We start from the raw sequence: 26,812 nt of genomic DNA, 5'->3' as shown, positions 1-26,812 counted from the left end.
CCAGCTATTAAAACTTTTAGCCAAGTTATCTTTCCTTTTCCAGGTGGCGGTCTTTTCAGTTATTTCGTACAGAAATTTTTCCTCCTGAGCCTGCTTCGTTACTTTGTCTCATTACCTGATACGATGTTTATTCATTCTGGTACTTAAGCTAATTTACTCACGACATAACAGAATACGTAACGTGTTACTGCTACGTATTTCGCATAACAAAGTCAGCCACCTCTATATCATCCAATTTTTCGCCTGAATTACTGTTCCTGTTACTGCCTTAAATCTGATGAACTGCTGAAAGTATACAAGTACACGAGTAACTCAGCGTCGTCGTGGTGTGCTGTCTGTGTCAGACCATGAAAGCATTCCCGCCTTCAGCCTTCTGTTGCCGTCGTGCATGAAAGGTTATGGTCCTGCCACATGCATAGCTACGCCACCCCACAATTAACTATCTAGCGTAGCAGTTTCTTCATCCAGAGTTTCTGACAATTTAGAAATAATTCATTGATGGTTACAATGTCTGTGCTTATACAGTGTCTGTATTTCGACAATACAATGTCCTTAGAACATACATACATATCTGAAGGAACAGACATTGTCACTGACGGTTAAACTTGTGCTCTACCGGGTCTCGAAGCTGAATTTCCCCTTATCGCGAGCGGTCGTATTAACAACTTCGGCTATCCGAGCACGGTTCCAGGACCGATCCAAACTTCCGTACGTCACATAGTCGCAGAATGCGACTCTAATTCGTAATGTTTACTACAGCCGCAATCGCAAGTGACAGTGCCTGTTCCTTCAAACATGCATGCCTGTCTAAAGAGTATTTATTGTGCAGATATACCGTATAAACACACTCATTGTAACCAACAATGATGTATCCGTGTCGCCAGGCTAAAATGACTATACGACTCCGTCCGAACGGGCCTAGGAAGGTCCAATGGTACCGACTGAACGCTGTATCAATCCTCAGCCGAAGGCTTTACTGAATGTAGATATGGAGAGGCATGTCGTCAGTACAACGCTCTCCCGTTAAAATGACTACGTACACTGACGGAAAAAATTGGAACACCTAGAAAGAGTTGTGCGACTTAAATGAAAGTTGGTAGGCATGTTTCGACATCTGAAAGTTGATGTCTATTCAAATTTCGCACGAGTCGCATAAAGTGGCCCTAGTAGCGCCATTATGAGGATGCTTTAAGTACACGCTGTAACCGTCGTGAGCGTTAGATAGGTTTGAGATTGGACGTGGTGAGTTGAAGTTACTCAAGAATATCTTTAGGTTGACGAAGACGCCATTGTCAACACCTCACTGGGTTTGAATGAGGTCGTGTAATAGGGCTACGAGACGCTTGATGTTTCTTCTGTGATACTACATAAAGACTTGGCAGAAATGTAGCCACTGGTCATGATTACTGGGAGCGGTGGTCACGACAATGTACGGTCTCAAGAAAACTGAGCTCCGGACTGTCACGTGTCACCACCGACAGGGAAGACCACAGTGTTCGGCGTATGGCTCTGGCGTATTGTACAGCACCTGCAGCAGCTGTTGACACCACAGTGACACAACGAACTGTTACAGATCGGTAACTTCAAGAACAGTTCCGAGTCACACGCCCTGTAGTGTACATTCCACTGACCCCAAACCACCGCCAATTTCGACTTCAGTGGTATCAAGCGAGAGCTCATCTGAGCCATTGATGGCCGTGTGTTGGTTACAAGGAGACCAGTTGAGGGCCTACAACCAACCAGTCTGCGTGCTAGACACACTCCTGGGGATACGGTCTGGGGTGTGATTTCGTATGACAGCAGAAGCACTCTCTTGGTTATCCCATGCACCCTGACTGCAAAATTGTTCGACAGTCTGGTGATTCGACTTGTTGTGCTGCCATTCGTGAACAGCATTCCAGGAAGTGTTTCCCAACAGTATAACGCTTGCCCTCATACTGCAGTTGTAATGATCTCTGAATGTCGACATGTTGCCTTGTCCTGCTCGCTCACCAGATATGTCTCCAATAGAATACATATGGGACATCATCGTCCGACAACTCCAGTGTCGTCCACAACCTGCGTTTATCGTCCCCGTATTGACCGACCAAGTGCAACAGGCATGGAAGTCTATCCAGCAAATTGGCATCCGGCACATGTACAACACATGCATGCTTGCATTCAGCAGTCTGGAGGTTACACCAGTTATTAATGTACCAGAATTTCATATTTGCAATGGCTTATCTCGCCCTTATATTAAACTGTGGTCTTGCATTGTTAATCACTTAAATATGACAAACGTATTCCCGAAATTTCATTCCTCTGCATTAACAATTTTTTGGTGCTGCAATTTTTTTCCGTCAATGTAATATTTGTTCCCTCTGGGTGAATTACGAATTGCTCGAGCATAAAGGTTGTGACTGCGTGACGTATGGAAGTTTGGATGGTTCCCGCAGGCGTGTTCGGACAGCCGAGGCGACCGCTCACTATAAGGGGAAATCCGATTTGGGTCCCGGTCCATCACAAATTTTCTTTTGTCACAGACAGCTGACGTCAATGCGTAGTTGCAGAATGCGAATCTCTTTCCTAATGTCTAGAAACTAGAACATTAGTTGCAATGAAACAGTAGCGTTAATTTATTTGGTAGTAAAACTATGATTTTCGTCACTGTAGTTGACAATTTGCTTTTTCCATACAATATAAGCTTTCAAGGCCGGCGTTTGATTAAGACTTTCAGGCTGAAGAGCTCTTGTCGACGTATAAAATTACTCACTGAAGTTTTGTTTCCGAATGCGGGAATCTTTGGAGGTAAAATGGCAATTTGTCTCTGTAGTCGGAGATTAAATGTCACGGAATTGTTTTATGTACAGACTCCGGCCTCTCAAACCGGAATTATTTTCGATTACAACGTGAAATAGTAATGACTGTGCTTGAGGTAGCAACTTTAGGCACGATCTATATCGTTACTATTTACTGATAATTAGGCTATATACTGGTAATCAGAAACAACTTTTATACACAGTGAGGCAGCCAGTTTTGTGGGGGACAACTTTTGTGAGCAAATTCCACCAAACTCGAATATCGAATACCAAATACTGTACAACGTGCTTTCGGTCACTGTTTATTAACACATTTCGAATAAATTTAGCTGTCTAAGTTGAAGCAAAAGCTCAAGCTCAACGGACAAAAATTTTTTCACCCCCAGGAGATGTCAAGGAACACCAACTCTAGCCTTGATAATGGACTCAATTATGCCAGGAAGAGTGTTCACAAGTTTCTTCAGGTACTGAATATCCAGCTGAAGCTACTCATTGCTGATTAGATCTTGCAGACCAGCTGAAGCCATTCATTGGTGGTCGGATCTCGTAGAGCTACCAAATTGCAGAAATGCTAACTGCAACATTTCTCCCACTGTCCTAATCCCAGATATTTTCAGTGCGATTAAGGTCGTGCTACCTAGCGGGCCATTCGACGTGCAGTAGGGTGAATGCCCGACAAATAAGGATCGTAGTGTGGAGCTTTTGAAGGCAATTCTTGTCGTCTAGGAAGAGGAAAGCGTCCATAGCATACTCACTATTAAGATGTAGAAGCCACCAAGAATGTCATATAAATATCCCGGTTCATGTTCACGGCAACTTGAATGAGTAGTCACAAGTCGAGCTATGAACAACACTCCCAAGCATCACAAAACCGCTTCCTGACTGAACTGCACGCTCCATACACTGCCAATGAACCTCCTCACTGGTCCATTGGTCCACTCAGATGTAAGACATTGAGTGCACATCGTTTGAAGAGGGTCAAAATCGCGACTCGTGGGACCGCACTACACGCCTCCAGTCAGATACTGCGAGGTTCCTATGACGTCTACTGAAGATATGGAGCTTCGTGATTCTCTGTGGACATTGGCCTTTCGTGAGGTTCCCTTCTGAAAGTTCACCTGGAAAATCGTTGATATGGACGTGCAGTGATTGGCAGCGGCGATTCCAGGCGGGTTCGAAGTCGACTGTTATTCGCAAAACGCGACTCTCGTCTTCGGTCTGTCGGTTAGGATCTTTCTACGATCATTGTTCTTATGCTGTGTTATACAGCTGCAAGTGGTGCTCTTCCTTGTAAATACGTAGGACGGCCCGCATTGAAACACACACACACAGTGTCGAGGATGCATTTACAGTTTTTATCAATATACTCGCAGACATTTTTAAGACCTGTTGTCCAAAAGTTCTGAAAAGAAATACGGCAACAACCAGAAAACATGACTATACACCCAAGTGGTTCACGCCCACTCTGCAGAGGGTTAGAGCATTGGTTATGATTTATTATGATAAATATAAAAATCATGATGCAGACAAAGCTAGTTATATGAAGTTAAAGAGTAAATACAGATCTGAATCAGGTTAGCAAAGTGTGAGGCAAATGACAATTACATTAATAATTCTGACAACAAACGTAAAGCTGCATGGAATGTCGTAAAGACTGAACTGGGGAGAAGTAAGAACTGTAAAAGTGATGACTGTAATGTGAATATCACACCAGATGAATTCAATGCCTATTGCGTTAATGCTTGTGACATAAGTTCCTCTGCTGCAGCTGAGTCAAATAATAAACGTCAACAGGACCTAAAGGAAGGTGTATCTTTCCTACAACATTTGGAACATATTTCTCCTACATGTGAATGGAAAGAGGTCCAGTTAAGTGATATCATGAGATCAATTGCAAAATTAAGAAGTTCAAGAGCAGAAGACAGTTATGGTCTTTGTAATTTTGTAATTAAAAAATAGGAGATATAATAGCATTTCCACTCTGTGTACTTGTAAATTGGATGTTTTATAGTGGTTGTTCCCCAACATGTTTAAAAATGACAGTGGTCACACCATTACACAAAAAAGGAGACAAGTCATGTCCAAGTAATTATCGACCAATTTCTCTTATACCCATTCTATCGAAAGTAATAGAGCATTGCATGCAACTCCAAATCCATAAGCATCTATCTGCGAACAACCTCCTTAGTGATTCTCAATTTGGGTTCAGACCTATGTTATCAACTGTGAAGGCAGTGGAAAATATTATTTCTTTCTGCATTTGAACCCAAACTTCCTGTAAATGCCACACTTGTAGATCTAAGTAAAGCTTTCGATTCTGTCAACCACAGAATTCTATTAAGTAAGCTGTGCTTGTATGGTTTTGAAGGCAAAGTACTATCTCTGATTACGTCTTATCTGAGTGAGAGAAAACAAATAGTACATTTTAACAGAAACAAATCAAACACACTGGGTGTAGCACAAGGTGTGCCACAAGGGTCCGTGCTTGGACCCTTGCTTTTCATAATTTATGTCAATGATTTGTTCAATATGATGCCTTGTAAGTCCATACTATATGCAGACGACACCACCTTTCTTACAGCAGATAGGGCCTTGGACATACTCAAGCACATAAGTGCAGAACAACTCAGAATATCCAGTGTATGGTTCGGAGCAAATGAATTACAAATTAACTACTCTAAAACTGTAAACATTCTATTCAGCCTATGTAACAATGACAACTGTAGTTCCTCAGTTAAGCTTCTTGGCATTCATCTAGACCCAAAATTAACCTGGGAAACTCACACCAATTATTTATGCAAAAAGTTATCCCGAGTCACCTATCTGCTAACTGAGCTCAGGACTTGTGTGACTGGTGAGCTACTGCTAATTGCCTATTATGCCTTTTTTCATAGCCACCTCATGTATGCAGTACTGTTATAGGGCAACACCTCTGGGGCAAAAAGAATTTTTCTTTGGCAGAAAAAGCCCATTAGGTGTATTGCTGGAGTGAGAAACCACGTATCATGTAGAGACTTTTTCAAAGAGTTAAAAATACTGACACTTTCATCACTGTTTATTCTCAGTTGCTTAGTGCACATAAAGGAAATCCAAGAAAGCTATTAACTGCGTGAGTTTGTACATAGTCATTACACACGCTAAAGGTAGATGATGCACATCCCAGTTACTAGGCTTAAAAAACCCAAAACAGTTACACATACACAGGGATACAATTATTTAACATGCTACCACCTACAGCACACAGTGTATCACTGAATGTCTTCAAAAATATTACAAAAAGATGGCTTGGACAAAAAGCATTCTATACAACAGAAGAATTTAAAGTATGTAATAAAAATGATCTAATCTATTAAAACTGCTGTATGACATGACCACCATATTACATGAGCACTTCTGAAAATGTTATTGTATCATGCGGTTGTGCTTTATTTACATAATGTATTTTTACTCAATAGTTAACTGCTGTATGACATGACCACCCTATTACATAAGTTCTCCTGAAAATGTTATTGTACCATGCTGTTGTGCTTTATTTACATTATGCATTTTCCCCAATGGTTAACATGTATTAAGCCTGTCTCATTTATATTTGTTAAAATGTTTTTTCTTAGCATGTGAATCTCCTTTTGTCATTCTGCACGACACATTTATGTTTAATGACTACTAAAAATGTGCAGTATAAAACATATTTACTCATTCAGAATGTTAAAAATGTATGACTTATTTTGTAATTATATAATGTATGTAAAATGACGGCATCAATTGCATGAAAAATGCTTGAAGATGGATCAATAAATCAATAAATCAACACACACACACACAGGCGCACTAGCACACACATACTCAAAACAGACAACTTCATTTACAGTGTACTTATGATCACGTCAAAATCCGATAGCTCATTTCTGCCATTGTGTTGTTACGTCTCGACGTCGAACCATTTTAGTGCGCTCATTTGACACAAGTGATCTTTGGCGAGCCTGCATTAGACGACATATCAATTAACATGAGTCTTCATACCCACTAGTCAGACAAAAAGCAACTTAAGATTCCTATTCTGTAAACCGAATACTAACCAGCCAGATAAATGCACAGCTACATCATACTGGTCAAGATACCTAAAGGTGTGTCGCAGAGGGTATCTCTCGTACAACTAACTGATCCCCTCTTACATGTTCCACTCGTGAATGGTGTGTGGGAGGAATAATTGTCGGTAAGCCTCTGTATTAGCTCCAATTTCTAGAATTTCCTTATCAAGGTCATTTCGTCAGATGTATGTGTAAAGAAGTAACATGTTTCCAACTCTTCCTAGAAACTGGTCATTCGAAATTCCTTACTAACTCTTTTCGTTATATCCAACATCTCTCCTGTAACGTCTGCCATTGGAGTTTGTAGAGCATAACAACAGTGTTTTACTGAATCTGAAATGTCAACAAATCTTAATTACCTTATCGTAGTAGTATTGGCCATTCAAGTATCCTTAAAATATCATAATTTCATAACACTGATTTGCAAGAACTGGTATTTACTTGGCTATTTGTATCTGTTGAATTATACAGTAAACTGACTTTCAGTACAAAGTAATGTCACAGTAAGTGTTATTTAACCAAGGTGCCACATCACCATTGTGATATGTATAGCTCACTTTATTTTCAAGCAGTGATTTATGTGAAATCTCAAATCAAAAGACAGTTTGAGACAACAATGCTGAATAGGAAAGCTTCATATTTTATCAACAAATGTCTTGGAGTTGAGGATCTCCTTGTTTACATGCTTGTGGGTGTCACAGTGTGAACCATATTAAAAAACTGATATAAGCCAATAACAGCCAGATGAATCTAAAGTCTTTCCACTGTATCACTCATTCTTAACAAAATAGACAAGTTAAATGCGATTTATTTGTGCCATAATCTACAATTTTTGATCTTTTAATTCGTTGTATAGAATATGTGAAGTTTATAATTAAATAATTCCTTGAAAATGAAACGTTTTGCATAAATTATTATAGTGCACTTTACAGTTACAACAGTTTTTGTACACAAGATGTAATTAATAGCATAAATGCTTATTGAATAAGTATAATGAAATGTTTCTTCATAGTTTTAACAAACTTTGCAATCTTATTTGTAGTTACAACTGTGCATAGATAACTGTACCATTGTATTTCTAAAAGAACAGACACCATTTTTGATCCAACTGACACTACAAATTAACATACAAAGGAATTACAGATCTTGGCTGCAAGTGGACATTGATTGAAATCAATGGGAAAAGTTGAAAATTTGTGATGGACTGCAATTCGAACTCGGGTCTCCTGCTCACTAGCCAGATGCTCTGACCACTGAGCAACCCAGGTATAGTAGTCTTGCAACTGCACAGACTACCCTAGCATGCCTACCATCAGACCCAAATGCTCAGCTTATCCACTCACTACAGATGTTGTGCCCCTTGCCCATTGTCCATTGTCCTTATTACTCATAGCATTTTGCTGATTCCCATAAGAATTTGGGCCTGGTGTGCTTCCTGCACTGAAGAGACATTTTGTCATTTTGTATTAATTGTATATATGTGTGGCGTCAATTCTTTTGGTCATGTCTGAAATAACAGACACCATTTTTGATCTAGCAGTCATTATGAATTAACATCCAAAGGAACTGCAGACTTCGGCTGGAAGTGGGCTTTGATTGAAATCAACGGGGAAAGTTGGAAATTTGTGCAACTTCATGCTAGGGTTGTCGGTGCAGTTGCAATGACCAATGTGTCTAGATGGCTCAGTGGTCACAGCGCTTGTCTATCTGGCTTTGAATCCCGATCTGGCACAAATTTTCAACTTTCTCCATTGATTTAAATCAACGTCCCCTTGCATCCAAGCTCTGTAATTCCTTCATGTGTTAAATACACCATTCTCTATCTCAGTTTGTAATATTGTCAACCATAAATTTGGCGCCATGTCACAGATTTTGCGGCCCCTCCCGCCAGAGGTTCGAGTCCTCACTCAGGCACAGGCGTGTGTGTTGTTCTTAGCATAAGTTAGTTTAAGTAATGTGTAAGTCTAGGGACCAATGACCTCAGCAGTGGTCCCTTATGAATTCATACACATTTGAACATTTTGAACCATAAATTCTTCGGGGGAACGGCACTTGTGCAATAACAGGCTGTACAGAAATGTTTTCAGATAGCCTGTCTCCCTATCAGATATGAAGGTGCAATAAATGGTACACCTCATGTATGGTCTGCAGAACAACAAGACATTATTGACTTGGCTTAAGCATGTAGTCCATAATATTTCCATGCTGATTTCATTAAATCTTTTAATTAATCAGTTTCTCCTGTTATCAATGTGGAGAGAGAAGTTTGTATTCAGATAATAGTACATGTATATCCACAGAAATTATACTGCAGTTTTTCACTTTCATAGAATTTCTGTGCAGCCAAAAACTAATTTAGGCAATGATTATTCAGAATCTGTTGATTATCCTTCAATAATTACCCTACCCCAGTACTACAGTAAACTGTAGTTTACTGTGGAAACCAAACCATGTGTTATTCATTGCGAATCTTTACATTATTGAGAGATGAAGGCTATGTTACAGACAGACTAAAAAGAACTGTGATCCTGCTGGTTTCCAGGTCCATACTCACTGGACCAACAGAACTAGCTGGGATTTTGCTATTATAATAAGACAAACTGACGTTTTTGGCCGTAAAGGGGCCGCAAGCGCAAGTCAGCAGATATGTCCAATCAGTGAGTGTTCCATGAAAGTTGTGGATGGATCTTCTAATGTCTCTTCAGCCACCTGTCCTAATACCTTTCAGGTATGACCAAATTCTAGAACTAGTCTTCTACCCTTAAGCATATAAATTTCGAGAAAATGAAGAAGGCATAGCTGAATTAATTGTACTTAGCTTATTTATAATGAAGTTTTGACGATAGTCCCCCAGGCAGCTGCTTCTTCTTCTTGTGAAAACTTGTAAAAATAGGTTTTGGTAGTACTTTTAAGTTGATGTTTGCCTTTAAATAAATAGTCTAGGCCATGCTTTTATTTTCCAAAAAATGGTTTAATAGTAGATTCTGATACACTTTCACAACAGATTACAGTATTCACAAATATTAGTGATGACAACAGTTTATAGAGTGACCCTCGACACACATCCACTTCCTGGGATCCCTGATAACTAAGTGTATCATCTGCGTTGATACACCAAAGGCCTTGTAAAATCTCTGTGTTCAGGCTGGAGTTGTTATTCCAGTTTTTGTTTGCATACTTTTGATACAGGTTAATACCATTACAAAAACTAGACAAATGTGAACATACGGTTTAGACTAACACTTGTGGTAATTACTGGTAATTATTTAAGGGAGTATGGCGTTTATATTCTGATGAGAAAGGTGTACTTAATTTGATTTGGGGGTGTTTACCACTCTGATTGACAAACAGGCATTTTGCAGCTTTGAGTTCTTCTATGAATAGGTTACATCTGTTTAATTTTATCTGTCAGGATTTACAAATAATAGAAGTAATTTTGGTGTGAACACTTTAGAGAATCAACTATGCTTTTGAATTCAAAATTATGACACAATTTTCACATTTCAAATTCGGTTATTTTTTGTTTGGGTAGAAGTGACAAAAACTAGGAAGCATTTCAGTGTCTCTGTCTCCAAAGTTTTCAGATGTGACATACAATTCCAAAAGATAATTTAATTATTAACATTACTGCACAATTTATAATTTTCATATTTCAGTTTGTTATTGAAATTAACATGGCTATTTGTATGACATTAGTGCTCAGAGGTTTATTTATATGTGATATAAATTTTTAAGGTTTCAAAATTTATGTTTTCTTGACGATTGTATAGTTGCAAACTTGGTTGTAAGTTTACATTGAAGATAACTTTCAACAAGTTGTAAAATCCATATTATATTTCTTGTCTATAGAGCTTATAGGATGACTACAGATGTCTGTCGAAATATTGTGTGAACAGTTTGAACTGATTGTAAAGATGAACTAGAAAGTTTTACTGAATCTACTGATATCATATCCATGATGTTATAACCTGAATCTCTGACATTAATGGATATTACTTCCACTGTCATGCACTCAGAAGTGAACATTTGTGCAATCTTCCAGTGATAATTAAAGTACCTCACATGTGGCATAACAGCAAAGTTTCTCTGCTTCTGAGGGTCTCTCCCCTAGTATCCTACAAAATTATTTTCATGCATGACAACACAATCAGTTGCCAGCATGAGTTCTTTATCTTGCCAAGTGAATTATTTAACAGAAAAAATTTTTGCTTTTTGTAGTGCACTGTCTTCCCATGCTACAAGAGACACACACACATACACACATAAAGAATGTTCTTCTTTAAAGTGACTTTTATGTTTGTAGAATGAAGGCTTTCACGACCGGGTGACATGGCTGTTGATATACTTTCCGGGATGTGAGGTCGTGGTCCAAGAACTTTTCTGCTCCTTACGTTTCGTCCAGGACTGAGCTGGACTTCCTCAGAGGCGCTGCTCTGCTGAGTCTTGCCGACTGACTGGTCGGGTTTTTTTTTTTTTTTTTTTTTACTTTATTGTAATTTTAAAACCTGTACAATTCAGGTTGGCTGGCAGCGGCACACAAACGCCGCTCTTCAGCCATAGCGATTTACAAGAGTATAAAAACAAGGTGAATAACAATGAACAAAGTGACGGGCAAAAGAGAGAGGTCACATAGACATAAAAAACACGGTGTCGTTCACATGTGACGATAACAACACTGAAAAGACGTGGGCACGGCGCACAAATCACTGATGAGTTCGACGACACAAGTGAACTTAGGAGTGGGACGGCGGACACCAAAAACACTATACGACGTCACACACACGAGACACAAAAGGCGACGATCTCCGGCGCGCGAAAGTTCACTAGACGTGTGCGAGTCCGGGGACCTGCCAAGAGAGGAGGAGGAGGAAGGGGAGTGGGAGAGCGAGAGGGGAGAGCAGAGATGCCACGGGCAGGGGAGATAGGGGGGAGGGAGGAAGGGGGAGAGGAAGCCCGGGGGAAGAGGAGGAAGGGAGGGGACAGGGAGATGGAAAAAGAAGGGAAGAGAAGAGAAGGGAGGGAGGGTGCCGAAAGGAAAGGACACGGGGAACTGGTCGGGTGTCTGAGAGGGACTTATATACTGTGAGAAAGGGGGGCGTGGTTCAGGTGACACGTGATGAGCAGTGATAATCCATAGCAAAAATAAGGTTGACTATCGATTACCACCTTGTCAAAGATAAAAATTGTTAGCAATTTTGTAGAGCCACTGTCCATATATCGCTAAGTTTCATAGCCTCCTCTTTCCTATTAAAATTATCGTGATGTTTATAAATTTCAATAGCTTCTCTATATAGCCGTGGATAGTAATTTAACATTGTAGATAAAACTTCGGTATCCGAAAACTTCACTTGGTGGTTGCCTGGTTGAATAGCGTGTTCCGCTACAGCTGATTTTTCCATTTTTCCAAGTCGACAAAGACTTTTATGCTCTTTCAGTCGTGTGTATACACTTCTTTTGGTAGTACCAATGTAAACTTTACCACAGGTACATGGAATTTTATACACACCACATGTCGACAGGGGACAGCGTTTATCCTTCACAGATCATAGTATTTGACTTATTTTCTTTGTTGGTTTAAAGACCGGTTTTATGTCATGTTTTCGTAAAATCTTACCGATCCGATCTGTTACTTTTTTAATAAAAGGGAGAACTACTGTATTTTTCTGTCGTTGTGGTTCATTCTTATCTTTTGGTTTTCTGTTCCTTGGACGCAAAATTCTGTTTAGCTCTTTTCTTGAGTAGCCGTTTTTTTTTCAAAAGCCTGCTTCAGATGTTTCTCTTCAGCATCCAAATGTTCAGGTGTACATATCCGTTCCGCTCGATCGACAAGACGACACCCCTTTTTTGTTGTGGATGTGTCTTCCCAAATATTTTTTTGCCAGTATCCTCAAAACTCCATGTCCTATCAAATCATCAGTCTGTCAGATTCTATCATTCTGCTACAGTGTTCTTCATACCAGCACCTATGGTTTCCTTCAAAATATTGTATGTTACACATTTTCTTAATTTTCAAAATATATGTTTTATCATCAATGTTACTGAAATTCACCTTGTACTGATGTTTAAATTTAATATTGGCTTCAATATCTGATTTGACAATGAACCATAATGTCTTTGTATTGTTTTATGTTTCGTAACAAGCATATTTTACTAATATTTTATGTACCATTCTTATGCACATTTTGTGGTTGTTTGATATCCATAACAAAATCGGAATCGTAGTTGATTTTCAGCTCATTATTTAACAGACTCTTCTGGCACTAGAGATTTTTATCACTTGGCTATTCTTTTACGGTTTTTTTCTTTTTTTACCACATGTTAGGAGAAATATTCCATTACATACTCCAAAACAATTAAAGAAGGAAGCAAAATGCTCAGTTCATGGATTAAAGGGGTGCAAATACCAGCATATTTCTGTTGCCAAAATCCCTTTTTGTACATATTTTTAAGATCCTAGTGTGTCAGTTTTTGTAAGTTCAATAAACAGAGCTGAGTGCTCAGATATTCTCAAATAGAGGCAAAAGTTATTAGAATTATGAGTTTGATAATTAATGAGGAATTTATCTACATTAATTGTGGAGTGTTTTTTAGTACCTTTGAAAAAGTTTAACATATAATCAGATATCTGAATTAATCATGATTTTTTTAAACTTACTGCTTTTAACTGATATATTTAAAATGGAATCTGTTGAAATCAAAATCTTCTTCTGTCTCTCTTCCTGCAGTTTTGCAGTGATACTGAAATTTATTTCAGACAGTGTTAGCTACGTAGTTCCATAAATACTGTACAATGATTTACCCACAGCACAGATCATTTAATTCTTTAGAATGACTGCCAGAAACAAAGTTTTTAATTTACACTAATGAAATTACTCTTTACTGGAGCAGGGCCTCCATGATATCTATCATTTCTACAGAAACTGCTATTGGCCTCAAAAGCATCACTTTTGTTTAACAGTTGTATGTAATTATTTGATATTCATTGTTCATTTAAGTAGATAACATTGGTATTTATACCATTTAAGAATGTGTTTGAAAATTCTGTATTCAAACAAAACACTTTTATTCCAAGCAGAAAACATTTTTGTGTTCAAATATGTTCTGAGGTGGGTGTTTTCTTCAGTTATATTTACACTTATTTTCGACTGTCACTTATGTATTATGACCCCTATTAGGTTGTTTGTTTTCATTGTTATAGACAATTTTATTAGCATCTATGAGTATTTTTCTAAATAGCATGACCCTAAATATAAATATTTATTTATTTGTTTTTGTCTATATAGATGTCTTTTTCAGTACATACATTGTACACAAGATGTTGGACAGTAAACCTTTTTAGCTCTTGGTTTTACAACCATCAAACATACATCATTTAAATTTTTATAACAGATTGAATCTATACAGATAATAACTACAAATTTGTTTAAATACTGTATATTTATAACTTATTTCTACAATTCTACATCTACATCCATACTCCGCAAGCCACCTGACTGTGCGTGGCGGAGGGTACTTTGAGTACCTCTAACAGTTCTCCCTTCTATTCCAATCTCGTGTTGTTTGTGAAAAGAAAGTTGTTTGTATGCCTCTGTGTGGGCTACAATCTCTCTGATTTTATCCTCATGGTATCTTCGTGAGATATACATAGGAGGGAGCAATATACTGCTTGACTCCTCGGTAAAGGTATGTTCTAGAAACTTCAACAAAAGACCGTACAGAGCTACTGAGCGTCTCTCCTGCAAAGTCTTCCACTGGAGTTTATCTATCATCTCCATAACGCTTTTGCTTGACTCCTCGGTAAAGGTATGTTCTAGAAACTTCAACAAAAGACCGTACAGAGCTACTGAGCGTCTCTCCTGCAAAGTCTTCCACTGGAGTTTATCTATCATCTCCATAACGCTTTTGCGATTACTAAATGATCCTGTAATGAAGCGCGCTGCTCTCCATTGGATCTTCTCTATCTCTTCAATCAACCCTATCTGGTACGGATCCCACACTGATGAGCAATATTCAAGCAGTGGGCGAACAAGTGTACTGTAACCTACTTCCTTTGTTTTCGGATTGCATTTCCTTAGGATTCTTCCAATGAATCTCAGTCTGGCATCTGTTTTAACGAAGATCAACTGCATATGATCATTCAATTTTAAATCACTCCTAATGCCTACTCCCAGATAATTTATGGAATTAACTGCTTCCAGTTGCTGACCTACTATATTGCTGCTAAATGATAAAGGATCTTTCTTTCTATGTATTCGCAGCACATTACACTTGTCTACATTGAGATTCAATTGCCATTCCCTGCACCATGCATCAATTCGTTGCAGATTCTCCTGCATTTCAGTACAATTTTCCATTGTTACAACCTCTCAATATACCACAGCATCATCCGCAAAAAGCCTCAGTGAACTTCCAATGTTATCCACAAGGTCATTTATGTATATTGTGAATAGCAACGGTCCTATGACACTCCCCTGGGGCACACCTGAAATCACTCTTACTTCGGAAGACTTCTCTCCATTGAGAATGAAATGCTGCGTTCTGTTATCTAGGAACTCTTCAATCCAATCACACAATTGGTCTGATAGTCCATATGCTCTTACTTTGTTCATTAAACGACTGTGGGGAACTGTATCGAACGCCTTGCGGAAGTCAAGAAACACCGTATCTACCTGGGAACCCGTGTCTATGGCCCTCTGAGTCTCGTGGACGAATAGCGCGAATTGGGTTTCACACGATCGTCTTTTTCGAAACCCATGCTGATTCCTACGGAGTAGATTTTGTAGTCTCCAGAAAAGCCATTATTCTCGAACATAATACGTGTCCCGAAATTCTACAACTGATCGACGTTAGAGATGTAGGTCTATAGTTCAGCACATCTGCTCGACGTCCCTTCTTAAAAACGGGGATGACCTGTGCCCTTTTCCAATTAAAGGTATGAATTACTTATTTTCTTGCATAAGATACTCTGAGATTGAATAGTTGCAGTTTTGCAGTAGGTAGGCTGTCACAGACTTTTTAAAGTTTTGTAGTTCAGAATTATTTCCTTTACAGTTTGTTTTAATGGTAGTGGATACATTGTACGGTATAGAGAGTAGAGTGATAAGTCTACTGCATTTTGTGTCTTGTTTGTACCCTTTCATGTGAAGTAGACTATTACAACGTTGTTCTGCTTTTGGGAAACTGTGTTCTTTCACAGATATTTCAAATAATTTTGCGAATTGATTTTTTTTTTCAGCTATAATTATTTCTATTGGAGCAATGTATCCTCCTGGCACCATCCTATACTTTCAACCTTGAATTTCTTTATATGCCTCACTTAGTATTATTTCCAAAAAACATTCTTTTTAATTATTAGCTACTTATTTTTTCAGTACATTCTGGTACTACACAAATCTTTAAAGTTGTTTTCCAGTAGTTGTACAACTTTTATCTGTGTTGTTTAGTTATTGTGACAATTACCATCTTAATAGCTGAAAGTGATACCATCTGAACAGAAATTTTTGTTGTATCGTTTTTCGTATAAAGACATTTGTAATAGTCAATATCATCCAAAAAAAATTTCTAAATAATATCATATTCGGCATATTCCTGCATTAACTTTCTATTGTTTGTGTTTGAAACTCTCAGATTTTCTCACTCCATCTGAGATTTTATTTACATTTTCCTTCTTCATATCTTCAATGTTTGCTTCAATTCCTGTAGTGCCTCTTTTAAATAATTTTACCTTTCATTGGCATCTAAATAATATTCACTTTTCAAGATGCTAAACGTTTTGGTTAATTTGAACTATCAGCAGCATACTTCTGCACTCTTAAAAGAATTCTCTTGATCCACATTTTGGGCTTTCTGCTTGTTGAGATTGATTTTTCTAGCCTTTTATCTATTTCTTCCATTACAGAAGAATGTTGAGGGCTCTAAGGTAAGGAGTGAGGAGGTTTTCCACAGAACTGGTAGGGAAAGGAATATATGGAAAACACTGACAACAAGAAGAGACAGGATTATAGGATGTCTGTTAAGAGACCAGGGAATAACCTTATGGTACTATAGGGAGCTGCAGAGGGTAAAACCTGCAGAGAAAGTCAGAGATTGGAATACACACAGCATATAATTGAGGACATAGGTTGCAATTTATACTTTGAGATTAAAGAGGAATTTGTGGTGGGCCACACATAGGTTGCAATTTATACTCTGAGATGAAAGAGGAATTTGTGGTGGGCCACATCAAACCAGTCAGAAAACATATGATTTAAAGAGAATCTACTTTTAATTTGATTCTTACTAAAATTCAAAAATGTTTTAAAAATCTCATATGCTACAGATTTTTACTGCTAAACAAAATATAGTCACTCAAGGTATTAGTGCAATTTTTTCCTTACCAAGTAAATTACTATTTGTTTTGTTCTGGAAGAATGTGTTAAAATCAAATGTGTTGTCCTTATCAGCAAACGTCGTCTGTCATTTGTATTACCACATTCAAAGTTTACTACTGAAGTGGTGGTATTCGCTGTCATATATCGATTTCTGTAACACTACGCAGAGGTTTTCTACCTCCTTATAAGAATATAAGCATATTGGTGCACAAAGGTGAATTATTTTCGTAAAACGTATTCCTTTATTTCTAAGTGCAGTTACGTTATTCTTTCTAAGATTCATCCGATATCTGTAATCCACTTTCTTTATTTTCGTGTCAGTAAATTCCTCCCGGTTTTCTTCTGCAATACAATAAAAGACACGATTTTAATTCTGTTTGGTGTTTGTTTTAATAAAAAGAAGTAAAAGCAGTTGGATTTCTAAGATGTATGTTATTGTTTAGTCAGTTAAACTTCGAGTAGCATGGTAATGGTGTTCAGTAAGTGGTTGTCTCTCATGGCTTACAGCAAGGGTGTCCAATCCGCAGCCTGCTGGCCGCATGCCGCCCAAAGCAAGTATCAGTGTGGCCCAAAGCAAATAACAATATGGCCCAAGAAATGAGCGTCTATCACACAATCGGTTTTTTAAATTAAAAAGATCCGTAATATTCCGTCTATGTAAACTTATGATAAACTGAATATTTTCAATTTGAGGCTCCCGCCACACTTTGATATTCTTTCATTGGTCCATCCTACTTTGTTTTCCTAAACATCTTTTGTTAATGTCAAGTATATTTTCTGTAACCCAAAAATACTCCCTTTCTTCCAATGTATCCCAGGTAAGCTAAAAGGTTGGAGACCCTGACCTAAGGCCATTGCCTGAGCTCCCCCATCTATTACTCCCATCAGCCTTTTACTCGAGCCAGACTACCGACAACCTAGGAACTCGTGCAGAGCAATATAGACTCCGACAGTCCTACCCAAGATTCACCACTGCCCAAAAAGTTTCCCGAGACACGTGGAGTATGCTAAACTTCGACAGAACTATGTTCACAGCAGCTCGGCCTAAGGCAGAGTGCTGGGATCAAAATGACATTTCATCTGTTGATGACATGCCTGCATATCCTTGCAATCAATATCGTTATTTAGTAATCAGTCAGTCTGTGTCTGATTTGTTGACTTCTAATGCATTCATTTCTCGAGAGGTTGCATACATTCACTCACCACCCTCTCTGTTGTTCTCCATAAACTGATTCATTTGTGTGCAAGACTACTTTGGATATTAGAATCTGTTCTAATCAACCCTCTTAATCGATTCTACGAACTTATTAAGATATCTCCCCATAGTTCTTGAAGAAGTACCTTTTGCAGGCTAAAATGTGATCATGATAACAAAAAGTCAGTATATATATCGACACCATGAACACCCAGACCGAATGTTACCTTACAGATACTCCAGTACGTCCACGACAGTCAGGTACGTTGATGTCTGAGTACATTATGACTATTGGGTGTGTCTAACATTGGTGGAACTTTACGGGTGGATATCACAAAACAGTATTCCCAGAGGAAGTGGATGTGCAGCTCACCGCCATCTTTTGGACTTTGAGAAAAGTCGAACCATTGGCATGGTGAACTTGACAGCAGCGTACCGACACATCACACAGCCTTCAGTGACTGCAGAACGTGTGGTGATGTGGTAGACTGAGAACAACAGTGTATCTAGAAGAGTAAGCACACGTCCTTCAGGAAGGGCTGAACCACGAGAGGACCATAGGCCTTTTCGATTGGCTCTTGAAACAAACAGGTGACAACGGGTAAATCTGGGCGTAGGTTACAGGCAGAGTGTCACCACAAACGGCCGTGAACAGATTTCTGGAAACTGGGTTAAGATCTCGAGTTGCCAGGTGTCGTTTAGCGCAGAAGTCAAGCCACAGACAACAGAGATTTTCTTTGTGTAGTGCCAGAGTCAACTGGGTCTTCAGGTAAGATTCTGGGGTGTTCAGCGATATCTCATTTCCGTTTGTGGCGGTCAAATCAAAGCCAATTTCTCTGTAAACATTATGGTACAAGGTTACTGGAAGCAGCTATTCTCAGACCATATTTCTCCAATCCCTGGAATCATGGAGTGGGGGAGCGTGTCTGGGACTTGATTGGCAGACAGATACCTTCTTATGAGCCCCCAGTCGCAATCATAATGCAGTAGCACAACATCTGTTTCAACAATTATAACAAATTCCTTAAGATGACATTCGTAGGCTGTTTGCTTCCATGGTACAACGAATGCAAGAGTTTATTTGTGTCTGTGGGAGTTAACACCGAGTTACACCTCATTCTGATGCTGATGACAGACATCTGTTTCTAGAGGAATGAAATTATTTTTTTTAGATTTGGTGGCTCTCCCTCCGGTCTAGATAAAAAGCTGTGAGGGACATGGATGGAAGTATCAGTACAATATCCAAAGAAACACCCCCTACAGGCGAGAGTATTATATCCCTAGTGATTAACTGCCGAACATTCGCAACAAAGTGTCAGAGTTTGAAGCATTGCTGAAGAGCTGTGGAGTTCGCAACACTACAACAGAAAGCTGGTTACAACCCACAATTGATAGCAGTGAGATTTTTGGGAGAAACTAAAGCGTTCATCGAAAGGATAGGCTAATGGTAAATGCCAGTGGTATCTTTGTCGCAGTAGACAAGAAAGTCAAATACAGTGAGACATAAATTGAAACTGCGCGCGAGATTGTCTGGGCAAAACTCAGTATGGAGGGTTGGTGTAAACGTGTAGTTGAATCCACCTCCAAATGTAATCGACAGGTTTAGTGAAAACCTAAGTTCATTAGTACGTAAGTGAGCCTATCATACTGTCATGATTAGAGGAAACTTTAATCATCCAACAATCACCTAGGAAAAATTACAGTAAGTGGTGGGCTAACAAGACGTCCTACGAAATATTATTAAATTCGTTCTCTGAAATCTACCTAGAACAGATTGTTCGGAAGCTCACTTAGATCTAAGTGAAACATATAGACCTACTCTCTTTAAAGATGTCCACACAGAAATTGGTATAAGTGAACATGAGGCAGTTGTAATAACAATAATTATCAGTATACATAGGGCAACTAAAACAACTAGAGGGAATTAAATGCTATGGAAACTAGACAGACAGGCAGTAGTGCTGTATCTCAGTAAGGAACTCGTAACATTTAGCTTTGGAGAGAAGCATGTAGAATGTCGCTCGGGTTTAGAAGAATAGTTGAAGATGCACTTCATAGATATGTATCTATTACAACAGTTCATGATGGGAGAGACCCTACGTGGTATACAGTCACTATATAGAAACCTCTACGGAGGCAGAGAGTATTGTATAATAGTTGTAAAACAAAAGCATAGGGCTACAGACAGGAAGGCGCTGAATGAACCGCATTTGGCTGTCAAGAGAGCAATGCGCAAAGCGTTCAACTACTGTCATAGCAGAATATTATTGAAGGATCTCTCACAAACCCAAAGAAGTCCTGGTCATGCACTCTAAGACAAAAAAAGGAAATAAATAATTACTACGCACCACGAAAGAGTTACGCAAATTGGTCACATACAGATATTCATACAGATATCGAAGGAAAATGCAAATTTATAAACTTTAATTATAAACTTTGCCGTACGATGGATGAATGTGTGATGCTGTAGCGAAATTTCACTACGCAGCTGGCAAGGAGAGTAAAGGCTTTGCGAATTTCATTCTGTGTACTCAGTTGGACAGCAACTATGACCCACAGACCGGTGCGTGGACCATAACACAGATGTCAGCTTTTGAGAGAGGACGTGTAGTTGGGCTCAAAGAATCCGGTGGGAGTAGTTAGAGAATCGCTCGACATTTGAATAGGAGTGATGCTGCTGTTTGAAGATGTTAGCAGGAATAGGTGAACCATGGCCGAACACCGCATTAAGAAGGAAGCAGTTGATCTATAGAGACGACAGAATAAGAGGACTCAGCAATTGTCCAGGAGCCGTTCAGAACTCCGGATACATCATTTTCATCAATTCGACGTGTAACTGGTGCTACAGTGACCACGAGGATTGTTAATGGGCGGCTCACAGAAACGAGATTGACTCACGGCGCGCCTTGCACAGACTACCACTGACCTCTGTGCACCAACAAGCACGTTTGCAGTGGTGTCGGTCACATTCGCCCTATAATCTCATTGAATGTAATAGAATTGTGTCGAATGGTGAGTCCCACTTCGAATTTTGCCCCGATGACCAGCGAAGACGTGTCCTGAGCCACCACAGACAGCGGTGGGTTAACACCCTGATTGTCGCCCGCCATACGGACCAAAAAGCAAGAATGATGGTCTGGGGTGGCACTCCATTTCATAACAGGACCCCTCTGGTTGTTATTCGCGGAACTCTTACAGCAGAGCATTACGTCGCCGATGTTGTGTGCCTAAGGAAGATAGTACGCGCCTACATACGACGAGAATTTCTACTGTTTGTCTTCATGCTCGCCAAACCCCACCTACGCCAGCAATGTCGCCGGCTCTCCCCAGCTGAGAACATTAGGAGAATTATGGGCAGATCCCCCTCCCCCCAACCACATCGGGATTTTGACGACCTAACGCGCCAACTGGAAAGAGATTGGTAAGGTGCCCCTCAAGAGCGCATCTAATAAATCTGTCAATCAATTCCAACCCGAATAACAGCTTGCATAAGGGCCACATGTCGACCAACTCGTACTCAGCTACTCAATTTGTGAAGCTCTTTCTCTTCAATAAATCATCCATTTTTTCTGAAATTGTAATCACTTATATGTCGGTACATGTAAATCACATCTAATGATTTCCGGATATTTCTTACATGGTGTGTCTGTTTGTTTTTCTTTTTTCTTAAAGTGTATGTAAAGGCTGTGAATGGTACCAAATATCCAGACATTCATGAGCGAGCCAGGGAAGGAAACTGCTGAGGTTAGTAAAGAAATGGATGAAACTCTGACTCCGTTTGCAAATGTTTCTTTAGAAATGAAATGTTCGAGTATAATGACTTTTCTGGAGACTAGAAATCTACTCTGTAGGAATCAGCATGGGTTTCGAAAAAGACGGTCGTGTGAAACCCAGCTCGCGCTATTCGTCCACGAGACTCAGAAGGCCATAGACACGGGTTCACAGGTAGATGCCGTGTTTCTTTACTTCCGCAAGGCGTCGATACAGTTCGCCGCAGTCGTTTAATCAACAAAGTAAGGGCATATGGACTATCAGACCAATTGTGTGATTGGATTGAAGAGTTCCTAGATAACAGAACGCAGCATGTCATTCTCAATGGAGAGAAGTCTTCCGAAGTAAGAGTGATTTCAGGTGTGCCCCAGGGGAGTGTCATAGGACCGTTGCTATTCACAATATACATAAATGACCTTGTGGATAACATTGGAAGTTCACTGAGGCTTTTTGCGGATGATGCTGTGGTATATCGAGAGGTTGTAACAATGGAAAATTGTACTGAAATGCAGGAGAATCTGCAACGAATTGATGCATGGTGCAGGGAATGGCAATTGAATCTCAATGTAGACAAGTGTAATGTGTTGCGAATACATAGAAAGAAAGATCCTTTATCATTTAGCTACAATATAGCAGGTCAGCAACTGGAAGCAGTTAATTCCATAAATTATCTGGGAGTAGGCATTAGGAGTGATTTAAAATTGAATGATCATATGCAGTTGATCTTCGTTAAAACAGATGCCAGACTGAGATTTATTGGAAGAATCCTAAGGAAATGCAATCCGAAAACAAAGGAAGTAGGTTACAGTACACTTGTTCGCCCACTGCTTGAATATTGCTCATCAGTGTGGGATCCGTACCAGATAGGGTTGATAGAAGAGATAGAGAAGATCCAACGGAGAGCAGCGCGCTTCGTTACAGGATCATTTAGTAATCGCGAAAGCGTTACGGAGATGATAGATAAACTACAGTGGAAGACTTTGCAGGAGAGACGCTCAGTAGCTCGGTACGGGCTTTTGTTAAAGTTTCGAGAACATACCTTCACCAAAGAGTCAAGCAGTATATTGCTCCCTCCTACGTATATCTCCCGAAGAGACCATGAGGATAAAATCAGAGAGATTAGAGCCCACACAGAAGCATACCGACAATCCTTCTTTCCACGAACAATACGAGACTGGAATAGAAGGGAGAACCTATGGAGGTACTCAAGGTACCCTCCGCCACCGTCAGGTGGCTTGCGGAGTATGGATGTAGGTGCAGATGTAGAAAATTCAGGGTTACTGCTCCAATTTAATTCTCGTACCACTGCAAAGATGACTGGCGTAGGTATTAGTGTCAGTGATGTTGACAAACAACTAAAATCGCTAAAACTGAACAAAGCTTCAGGGGTCGATGAAAGCCCTGTCGGATTCTATACCGAATTTGAGGCTGTATTAGTTCCCCTTAAGCATAATCTACCGTAGACCCCTGAACAAAAAACCGTGTCAAGTAGTTAGGTGAAAGCACAGTTTACACCTGTCAACAATATCCAATATCCTCGACATCCAGGCCGGCCTTTGTGACCGAATGGTTCTTGGCGCTTCAGTCAGGAACCGCGCGACTGCTACGGTCACAGGTTCGAATCCTGCCTCGGGTATGGATGTGTGTGATGTCCTTAGGTTAGTTGGGTTTAAGTAGTTCTAAGTTATAGGGGACTGATGATCTCAGATGTTAAGTCCCATAGTGCTAAGAGCCATTTGAACCATTTTTCGACATTCACGTTTTTTAGAATCTTAGAACATATTTTGACTTAAAATGTAATGAGGTATTCCGTACATCTCAACCAGCATGGAATCTGAAAACATCGCCTGTGTGAAACCCAACTTGCCCTTTCCTTACACGACGTACTTAAAGCTGTAGACCAAGGAAGTCCAGTAGCTACAGTATTTCTCGATTTCCGAAAAGAATTTGACTCAGTACCACTGTTATAACTGCTGTCAAAAGTAGTATCGCAAGAGGGACCAAGCGAAATTTCCTTGTCTGGATTGAGGACATCTTCGTAGGCAGGGTGCAGCATGTTATCTTGGATGGAGAGTCATCGACAGATGTTGAAGTAACTTCTGGTGTGTCCCAGAGAAGTGTAGGAGACCTTTGCTGCTGGTGTTGTATATTAATGAATTTACAGACGCTATTAATAATAACCTCAGACTTTTCAAAGATGATGCTGTTTTTTAAGATGACGACGAACGAATCGTCGCCAATGTGAATGACTGGTGGCCAATGCTAAATAGAAACATACAAATCTCTTCTTTTCATATACAGCAGGTTTGTCAGTGAAGTCGATAAGGAGCTGGCTGCATGGTCTGGGTCTACAACGACTAAAATTATTAGAAGTCGTTGGTAAAAAATAATATATTGTACTTAACTGGTGGTACAGGAGTCTTCATAGTCAGGAGGAATATAATTATAAACAGAGAGCTATAGAGGCATCACATAGGCCATTCTTTAACTAAGCGCCTTATCAGAGGTTGCTTCCTATCAGCTGAAGGCTATACTACTTTCCTACTTGACTAGCTTGCTGTCCAAGTATCGAGAGGGTACGTTTCTGGATGAGGTATCGAATATATTGCTTCCCCCTACTTATATCTCACGAGGAGATCACGAATGTAAAATTACAGAGCTTCGAGCGCGCACGGAGGCTTTGCGACAGTCGTTCTTCCCGCGAACCATACGCGGCTGGAACGTGAAAGGGAGGTAACGACAGTGGCACATACAGTGCCCTCCGCCTCACACCGTTGGGTGGCTTGCGGAGTATAAATGTAGATGTAGATGTGGACGTCCCGAGCAAGAGTGGCCGTGCGCACGTTAGAGACATGTTGCAAGCCGCGGAACGGCGCTGGTCTCGACTCACTGGTCCAGCGATACTAGTACGGACCGCGGTCGATAACTGCACCCCTAACAAGTGTGGTATCGAACGTTGATACCACACTGTTATCATGTACTCTTTGAAAAAATCACACAAACATACAGTCGGATCTTGATAAGATTTCGAAGCGCTGCAAAGACTGGCAACTTACTTTAAATGTTCATAAGTGTAAAACTGTGCACTTTACGAAACAAAAAAACATACTATTCTATGACTACAATATCAACGAGTCACAACTGGAGTCAGTCAAATCGTACAAATATCTGGGTACAACACATAGCAGGGATGTGAAATGGAGCAACCACATAGACTCAACTTCCTGGCAGATTAAAACTGTGTGCCCGACCGAGACTCGAACTCGGGACCTTTGCCTTTCGCGGGCAAGTGCTCTACCAACTGAGCTACCGAAGCACGACTCACGCCCGGTCCTCTAACAGCTTTACGTCTGCCAGTATCTCGTCTCTTACCTTCCAAACTTTACAGAAGCTCTCCTGCGAACCTTGCAGAACTAGCACTCCTGAAAGCAAGGATATTGCGGAGACATGGCTTAGCCACAGCCTGGGGGATGTTTCCAGAATGAGATTTCACTCTGCAGCGGAGTGTGCGCTGATATGAAACTTCGCAGGAAAGCTTCTGTAAAGTTTGGAAGGTAGGAGACGAGATACTGGCAGAAGTAAAGCTGTGAGGACCGGGCGTGAGTCGTGCTTCGGTAGCTCAGCTGGTAGAGCACTTGCCCGCGAAAGGCAAAGGTCCCGAGTTCGAGTCTCGGTCGGGCACACAGTTTTAATCTGCCAGGAAGTTTCATATCAGCGCACACTCCGCTGCAGAGTGAAAATCTCATTCTGGCACATAGACTCAGTTGCAGATGAAGTAGGTGGCAGACCTCGGTTCATGTGTACACAGAAGATTACTTACAAATCATTAGTGTGGCACACTATAGAGTATTGCTCAAGTGTGTGAGACCTGCACCAAATAGGGTATACTGAACGTATACAGAGAAGGAAAGCAGGAATGGTCACAGGTTTGTTTCACTCGTGGGGAGTGTCATAGATTAAACTGGCGGACTCTTGAAGAGAGACGCAAACTACCTCAAAATAGCGTACTTAGCAAATAGTCAAGAACCAGCTTTAAATTATGACTTTAGGAATATGCTACAACCGCCTACGCATCGCTTCCGCTGGGATCGTAAGAACAAGATTAAATTAGAGCGCGCACAGAGGGATTAAACAGTCATATTTCAGGCACTCCATACATGTATGGAACTGGATGAAACCGTAATAATAGGAAGCACCCTCTGCCAAGCACTTCACAATGGTTTCCAGAGTATGAATTGAGATTTAGATAAATATCTGACTGGTACTTCATGGTGTAACACGTTCGATTTCCACCACTGTAGCATTTCAAAGAAGCTCTGGTACTCTGAACACATAAAACATTATTTACTTTCGTTAGTGCCAGCTGTTGTGAAGACCATGAAATTGTGTTTTACCGTGAAACTGCAGCAGTGGTTGGTTATATTGGAAGTGCTCGCTGAGTGTGCTCAGGCGGATGTAGCGTCGTGTGGCGCTTAAGTGACAATATGGCTTGCCGCTCACATGCCAGAGCGTGCTCTGAGTTGCGAGCAAAGCGGTTCAACACTACAATTTTGCCGACAGTCTTTTGGCGGCGTTTGGTGTGGCTACAGA

Source organism: Schistocerca cancellata, chromosome 3 (assembly GCF_023864275.1).
Source record: "Schistocerca cancellata isolate TAMUIC-IGC-003103 chromosome 3, iqSchCanc2.1, whole genome shotgun sequence".
In the NCBI taxonomy this organism is placed as follows: domain Eukaryota; kingdom Metazoa; phylum Arthropoda; class Insecta; order Orthoptera; family Acrididae; genus Schistocerca; species Schistocerca cancellata.
The sequence above is the reverse complement of the archived record's forward strand: the minus strand, read 5'-3'. Positions refer to the sequence as shown.